At 39.0% G+C, this 8,274-nt stretch overlaps 1 long non-coding RNA gene across 2 annotated transcripts in view; it reads left to right on the top strand.

Moving 5' to 3' along the window:
• The window catches only part of LOC108513358 (uncharacterized), an 11,409-nt gene extending 3,811 nt beyond the window's left edge, over positions 1-7,598 (top strand). The window contains exons 2-6 of one of the 2 annotated variants that reach the window (XR_001880871.1): positions 38-99; positions 3,334-3,389; positions 4,742-4,835; positions 5,227-5,353; positions 7,463-7,598. This is a non-coding gene — a long non-coding RNA (uncharacterized LOC108513358). Of the gene's footprint in view, positions 1-37; positions 100-3,333; positions 3,390-4,741; positions 4,836-5,198; positions 5,354-7,462 lie in introns of both variants that reach the window. The other variant, XR_001880870.1, reaches the window with a different exon arrangement.
• Positions 7,599-8,274: the final 676 nt, after the last annotated feature.

Raw genomic sequence — 8,274 nt, 5'->3', positions numbered from 1 at the left:
TTTTTTTTTTTTTTTTTTAATTTCCTTAAAACCACAGGGAAAACTCACCAAGGAAGTCAAAATGAAAGAAAGAAGCAGACAGGGCTGAGGCTCCCTGAGGTACGTAACACTTTCTTCCACAGCCACGGAAATACGCCTTTTACTTTTTCCTGATTTAGGATTGTCTAACACTTGGAAGTCTTCCCTTCTCCCTCTTGCAATAAGTGAAAGATTTGAGAACTGTTGTTGGCCAAGTTTTCCTGATTTTTGGTTGCATTTGCATTCCTAAAATACCTACTTTTCTCTTTATTTATTTTTCTGTCTTGCCCACCTAGAGACACAAACACCTTCCCTGACATCAAGATCTCCAAACTCCCCACATAACAAATTACAGCACTGATAACAGAAGCTCTTCAGAACTCTCCGATTAAAGCAAAGAAGGGGGCCACTGGCTGTTGTTGGCTGAGCAGCTCTTATGGCCTTGAAGGGCTACACATTTAATTGCCTCTTTAATGACGGTCCCAAGTCTTATGATAATTGGAGAGAAGCCCATGCAGCAAAGGTGCTTTCTGGTCCTAAAGTCATGGCAATTATCATTTGTTGTCTGTACATCTGTGTTTTATAAACATTATTTTTGGTTTTGGATTCCTGAGCATTTGTAGCCTGGCCTTTTTTTTTCTTTCTTTCTTTCTTTTTAGTTTTGTTTCTTTTTTGAGACAGAGTCTCACTCTTTTGCCCAGGCTAGAATGCAGTGGTGCAATCTCAGCTCACTGCAACCTCCGCCTCCCGGACTCAAGCAATTGTTGGGCCTCAGCCTCCCGAGTAGCTGGGATTATAGACGTGCGCCACCACACCTGGCTAATTTTTATATTTTTAGCAGAGATGGGGTTTCACCATGTTGGCCAGGCTTTTCTCGAACTCCTGACCTCAAGTGATCCACCTGCCTAGGGCTCCCAAAGTGGTAGCATTACAGATGTGAGCCACTGTGTCCAGCCTCCTTTTATTTCTTTATTCCTTAAAGAAATGATCTGTTGTCTGGAACCTGGAGTAAGTGATATTGCCCTTCACAGTAGAGCAAGCTCTGCTGTGGAGTTCTTGGAGTTTGAAATACAAATGCCCAAGTTCTTGACACTCATCTGGCAATCTCATATTTCTGACTCTTATTCTCGTTCACCTTGGTACCTGACCTTTAGGCCTTATGAAGCTCTGCGTTTTCTCAGAGCTCAGATGCTGTGGATGAAAAACAACAATTAAAGTTTGGTCTCTGATACGTTCTAACATTAAAAATACAGTACCATGTTTCCCCTACTGTCTTCCAGGAGAGATGTCAGAAAGAATGATTTCCACATTACAGTAAATTTGATGGCACATCATTTATAATTTTACAAATATTTACAATTATTGTAAATTTTATTTTATAAATAGCACATGGAAAAAGGTAAGTTTTTTGACTAAGTTATACCAAAAGCTTACAGCGGGTCTTTCCTGATGGAAGGTAAGTTTTTTCTTTTTCTTTTTCTTTGAGGTGGAGTCTTGCTCTGTCGCCAGGCTGGAGTGCAGTGGCGTGATCTTGGCTCACTGCAACCTTTGCCTCCCAGGCGATTCTCCTGCCTCAGCCTCCTAAGTAGTTGGTACTATAGGCACATGCCACCATGCCCAGTTAATTTTTGTCTTTTTAGTAGAGACGGGGTTTCACCATATTGGCCAGAATGGTCTGAATCTCTTAACATCATGATCTACCTCTCGGCCTCCCAAAGTGCTGGGATTATAAGTGTGAGCCACCGAGCCTGGCCTTTCTTTCTTTCTTTTTTCTTCTTTTTTTTTTTTTTAATCTTTTTTCAGATTCAAGGCCAATAAGAACTTTATACAATCTTCTGGACAAAGCTTGCTACATCCTAATCTCTGCAAATCCACTCTGTTCTGTTCACTGCTCTCCTTATTAATCAGTTCTACAAAGCTGTACCCTTCTCAGTACTGTTACACACACTGCATTTTTATGCTTCTGTTTTGGAGTGGCCTTTTCTACATTTTTGCTTTGTCTTGCATTCAATTACCCAGAGCTTGGTCTGTAGAATAGGATACCATCACTGCCTACATTTAGGTCACAGCACATTGTGTCATCTGGATTCATATATTTTACTTCTGCCTCTTATAGGAGGAAACTCATTTGAGAAATCTTGGCTCTGCCTTTGGGGAGGAATCATTTACCTTCTTTCATCTGGGCTGAAATTTGCCTCCTCATTTCTTTTGTTAATAAAAAAAAGAAAGCTTATTTACATCTTCTCAGATCCTATTAGTTAGCTCTATTGCCTAATTGTTGCAGTTTTAAGAAAGACCAAGTCATTTTCTTGCTTTCAATCATTGTTGGTCTATTTCTTGGGTTACACAATGCTACATTCATGTCTGCCTACTTTCTTTGGGAAGCTTTTTCTGTTTCACTTTGCTGTGCAGCATCATATGCATGGTTCATTTCCTTCCCACACATAGGAAATATGGCTAAACCATCCCCCTACAAAAGAGTAGAGAGAAAGATAGCAGGCCTGGCAATATCACCCATCACCTTGACCTCTCTGTCTGAGGATAAGGGCAGGCTGGGATCCGTGTTTCTGCATGAATTTGGCCTGATTTCTCTTCCCTTTTTTCTTCTCTAATGTCTTAACAGTTCCTTAGAATGAATTTCCCTACCTAAGATGGATCTCCCCCTTTCTCTCTTGACAACGCTGAGGGTGTGAAATATTACTCATGCAGTCCACTCTCTGAGAGGTATCGCTGGCTGAAGCCATGCTGCTCATCTGCCATTCTGTACCCAACTGTGGATAATAACGGAATTGATTTTACCTGAGGAAAGACAAAGGCACCTCAGGCTGCTTTCTGCATTATTTTGTTCTCAGGTTATTCTGCTCTGAGTGGTGAGATCTCTCACTAGAATATTGGGTCACATTTAGCTTTCTTTATGGCAAATCCCCTGTGTGGGAACTTCTGGCAATGGGCTGTGAGGTGTTACTATTCTGTGCTTGTGTGTGTGTTGTCAAAGTATAACATGAGTAAGCTTACGTTTTCAAGTCCTCTGAATGCTTTTTCTTTTTTAAATATGCTTTTAAGAAAGCATATCTCAAAGTTGGAGACTAAAACTTGGCTTTCAGATCCTCTGGATGGTGACTTTAAAGAAGACTATTCTTGAATAAATTGTAATATGACCATAAATAAGCCAACCTACATATATTATAAGGGCAATAAAGATAATATTGAGTGCTTAGTACTTCTCATGCATGTTCTAATTGCCTCATGCTTATTAATTTACTAAATCCTTATAATAACTTCATTAGGCATACATTATTTTTCTCTATTTTACAGATGCAGAAACTGAGGCACAGAGCAAGGTTCAGTAAATTGTCCAAGCCATATAAGTGGTAAGTGGCAGGTGGCCTTGGCTTCTAAGTCTTGACTTTTAAATGTTGAATTTCTCTGCCTCATTGAGGGAAAAATCTACAATGTCTCGTATAGTAACCATCGTGTGAGCAAGATGTTTTACAAATATTTTAAGGAAATGTCGATGAAATAATGTGTACTTAAAAGTGTTTTTATTTCTGTCACCCTTTGTTTTTTTAAACTATATTATCCCTTTATGTTTAAAAAACCCAAGTTATCTTGAATTATGTGGAGAATTCAGGAAAGTTAACATATAATGGTTGTCACCTTAAAAAAATCTGGTGTGTTTGCTGTATGATCCCTTGAGTTATTACTTTTATTTTAAACCTCTCTGTATTTTCTGTTGATTCTTATTGATACTTTTATTCAGATGAGAAGGCATATACCCCCACTGAGGCTCTCTCTGGAAAGTGTTGAAAGAGGGTCAGGTAGAAGTCTCAGTTTTTACCTGTGCTTAAAATGTCTACTATGAGAAATGTATTCCAGGGATAACCTTCATAATTAAGTGTTTACAAAGAAAGATATTAAATATATAAGGAACCATGGTCACCCTAACTTTCTGAGCACTGTTAACTTTGGGTCTGATTCTTTTAGCTCACTGCCTTAGAGTTGCCATGGATGTGCTGGGCAGTCCTGTGTACACACAAAGAATGTATTGGATGTCTTGGAATTTTGGAAGTTCAAGGAATATTGGATTTTATGTATTATATATTATCTATTACTTGCTGGAGTAGCTTGCTTCTGTTTCTTATAGATTTAAGAGTAGAATTACTATTCTGGTAGTCTTGCACAAGTATGACCCTTTAGATTATGTGAATACACATCAAATTGGTGGCCAGGAATTGCAAATTGGTACAAGTTAACATAAGTATCATAAAGGTTTTTGGGATCTCAAAAGAGTTATTTATGTTCAGCTCTGGCTCCAACCAAGTCTTCACCGTTGGATCAATGCATCAGATCAAGAATAAGTGGAGCCCCAAAGTCACACCATCCTATCAAAATAATTATCTATAATTAATATAATTATTGATCATGTAGTAGAAGTAACTGCCTAGATGATATAAGGCTTTTAGGATTTCATGGAAATGCTTCACAACTTAATTATGTTTCCCTGGGAGATTATAATATAATTCAATTTATTTTTCCCATGTGTTTCATCAATCATTATGTGGATAGAAGGAATATCAGAATCTCATTTCTATGTCAATTCCTGCAGAATGTAGACAAGTCACTTCAGTAGAACAGAACGGATTAGAAGACAGGGTTCCTCCCCCAGGGAAATTATGCCCTATGTCACTTGTAATGCTGATGCCACATTCTGTTGGTTTTGTAGTATGTGATGAGGACAACTACAAAAATCTGTGATATCCCTGTTCCAGCTTATACACCAAACCAGATTGAGGCCTGCATAAAATGTTCTTAGATACGTGAGTAGTTGTGTTCCCCTCAGGGCCTTGGTTTCTCTATCAAAGGAGGCAGGTGGTGGCTAGGTCCCCTTCTGCTTGTAAAGCTCCATACTCTAGTTTTGTTTGTGCTTTAGCTCTTTAGTGTCTACACTGGTGCGTCTCAAGTGAATTACTGGAATCTTGTTAAAACGTAGATTATGATGCAGTTGGTCTAGGGTGGTTTCTGGGCTCCTGGTTTTCTAACAAGCTCCCAGGTGATGCTGAAATGGCTGATGTGTGAACCACATTTTTACCAGCAAAGATCTAAATGATGTACAGAGGTAAGGGGGGAAAGACTAGCTCTTTGTCTTCCTGTGGTAATACATTCACCTGGTTTTGTCTCAGGGCTAGGATTCTTGACTTTCTTCTGCAGAACACTGAAACATGCCTCCTCTTTCCTGGCTCCACCAAGCAGAGTTTGGGCTTCAAGAAGACTGAATGCATCTGTACAGAGCACAATCCCTTCTCCAAGAAGGAAACCATGGGGCTTATCAAGAAAGGTCTGTGCCTTTACTGTTAGGCATCCTCTGCCCTGCTGAAATATGAAATAAATGAGGTGGAGTTTAATTTTAGGGTCTACAAATTTGTAATGTGTTCATCATTCCTGATGCTATTTTACATGGCAGGCTGGGTTGTCAGACATGTTTTGTGAGGAGAGCTGCATTTGAGTTCTGGTTTAATGAAGCCTTCGCATGCACCCTCCCAGGTCCCTCCTCTAATCTCCACTTATCAGAGAAAGATACGCCACTTGTATGAGGGATTTTCACTATTGGAAATGCACATCTCTTTTGCTTTCCTAGGGGCATGCTCTTTGGGGGGGATTTTCCCAAGTTGGACTGCAGGCTGACTTCCCAGCAGAGGGCGCACTGCCCCAGTGCCATGGCCCAGAGCAGTTTCCTCCTCTTCTGGGTGGACTTTCCTCCCCACTAGGCTGGTTAGGGCTGAGGAGGAATTGAGGAGAAATGAGCTTTCAGGAAAGGAGGACATGAAGATGAGATTAAGGGAGAAAATAAAGTCTAATCATTTCAGATCTGAATCAGTGACTTTTAAAATGAAAGGTCTACTTGGCTACAGTTAATGACAGCTTTTCATAATTCTCAGCTATTGCAAAACTAACTTTTCTTTCTTAAAATTCTCTGAACCCTGCATTGTCCAGCATTTGTATCTTTCACTTTAATGAGCACTAAATAAGAATTACATAAAGAATTTTAATAATTCTCACTGGAAAGTTAATTAAGCAGCAAGAAGTCTTTGGAACTGTTACTCTTTCTGCCTTTTACAGACAAGTGCTTCCATGGCTTCCAAGGAAAGAGGTCACATTTATACATATATATAAAATGATGTGTGGGTTAGTAACTTTTTCCAGTAACAAATGACCTCCTTAACGAGCTGAAATCGTGAAATGAAAATCCACCTTTTTGTGGCCCACTTTCCCTGAACTCTATTCTCTACTTTCCTCAGACTTCTTTGCACAGGAAATGAATTCCCTGTAACTTTGGGGGGGCTCGAATATGTTGATCTCAAGTTCTCCAAATTTTTTTGTTCCTCTATAAATCATACGGGCATGACCCAGCCCAGTCATTCATTTCAAATTTCTTTTTTCCTTTCTTTCTTTTTTAAAAAACAGCTTCTGTTTTTTCTCATTTTTGATAGATCCTACCACAAACTTCAGCTAGAGTAAGTGCAGACGACCATAACACTATTCTCACATAGAGGGTATTTTATTAAGTCCAGCAGTTAAAAATGTACAAAGTTCCTTGTAATAATCCATTCATTCTGTTCTCGCTTGATTCTTGGAGTAAGCCTGCACAATTATTCAAATCCCAGCTTTTAGCTACAGCATACACCTCGCCATGGGGCTATGCCTCTGTAATCTTGCTTTGGTCTTGCATGTCAAATGGAATTAACTCCCATAAGAAATGTGTGCGAAGACAACCCAAAGTGTCTAATCCTGCTGCTGTCTTAAATTTCTGAAACTCTGAGCTGTCATCTTTTTCTATTGCTTTGTTGAAGTTCTCACTTATGCTTCAGTCCATCCAAAGCTGAAGTTTAGGAAAATTTGCATTTTTATATATTTTTTTCAGTTATGCTCTCCCTTGGCCTTTTCACATGTTCTCTTTGTAGGAGGATTTTTTTTCTTCCTTCAGATTTCAAGACCATTTTGTACACAGTGGAATTGCAACAAGAGGTGAATTCACTTTTTTTTTTTTTTTTTTTTTTTGCCCCTGGGAGTATACAAGTTGATACGCAGACACCACCATTTGAAGATTCGCAAACCACATCCAAACAGATATGTGAGGGTGTGTGTGTGTGTGTGTGTGTGTGTGTGTGTGTGAGAGAGAGAGAGAGAGAAAGAGAGAGAGAGAATGTGTCTCTGAATGTTGTATGAGAAAGGGGAGAGAAGAAATGATATCATTATTACCATACCTTAACCACTCAACCTAGCTAATCAGAAAAACTAATTCTGTCTCAATTGAATCTCAAACTGCATCATCTCCCTCATGAATAAAATGCTTGGTGAAATGAGCTTGGTTAGGTTACTCTACTTGTATGTTGTATTAAGAGTAGATTAGCTTGATGAGTAATTTTATACTTTCTTCCTTCTCTAGGGGGCATACTGTTTAAAGATCTTGAATGCTGGGACAGTCCTCTTCTTCTTCACCAGATCCTGTATTCCACTTAATCACCTCCTGCGAATTCCTAGACATGAGGACTCTAGATGAAGACTTAGTATTCAGAATGCAATGCAAGCACTTAATAAATATATGTTGAATTCCTATGAATAAGGACAGTGTGTTAGCTGTTAGCTAGAGCATACACTTCATCTCTTTCTTTCTGGGTGACTTATCTTGTTGCCTCAATTTACAAATTGTATCATTCCATCTGGAAATGAAATCTGGCCAGGTTTTAGTGAACTCCCCTCACAGCCTGTGTGTTCAGTCCGATCATCACACATGGTACATATTTTTAAATCACCAGTTATTCAGCATTGTGGGTTCCTTAAGGTGTCTCAACTAAGTGAGGTGTGGAAGGGTAAAATTGTAACTTGGTGTGGTGGATATTTAATAAGTGGTAAACCACAGCATTCTCCATTTGAAAGCTAATTAAGGCCACTAGCTGACCGTGCTTGTGCAGAAAACATATTCATGGTTTAACCATGGAAACAGTCATAACAGCGCTCAGCTAAAAATAATGGGCTTAAGAGACATTTTCACTGATCACTCTTCAATGCTTATTTATTTATTTATGTATTTATTTTAAGTATAAGAGTTGTCACGTTTTTTAGGAAATACCCAGCAGCACTAGCTCATTTTGATACTTCAAAGTTTGACTTGTTCCACCATAGATACTAATATGAGGAGTGATGTTAGGGGACAGCTGCGAGACCAAATTATATTTTTAATGCTGTATGCAGGAATGT

Source organism: Rhinopithecus bieti, unplaced genomic scaffold, assembly GCF_001698545.2.
Source record: "Rhinopithecus bieti isolate Rb0 unplaced genomic scaffold, ASM169854v2 scaffold_30775, whole genome shotgun sequence".
Taxonomy (NCBI): Eukaryota; Metazoa; Chordata; class Mammalia; order Primates; family Cercopithecidae; genus Rhinopithecus; species Rhinopithecus bieti.
This window is presented reverse-complemented; position numbering and strand designations above follow the sequence as displayed.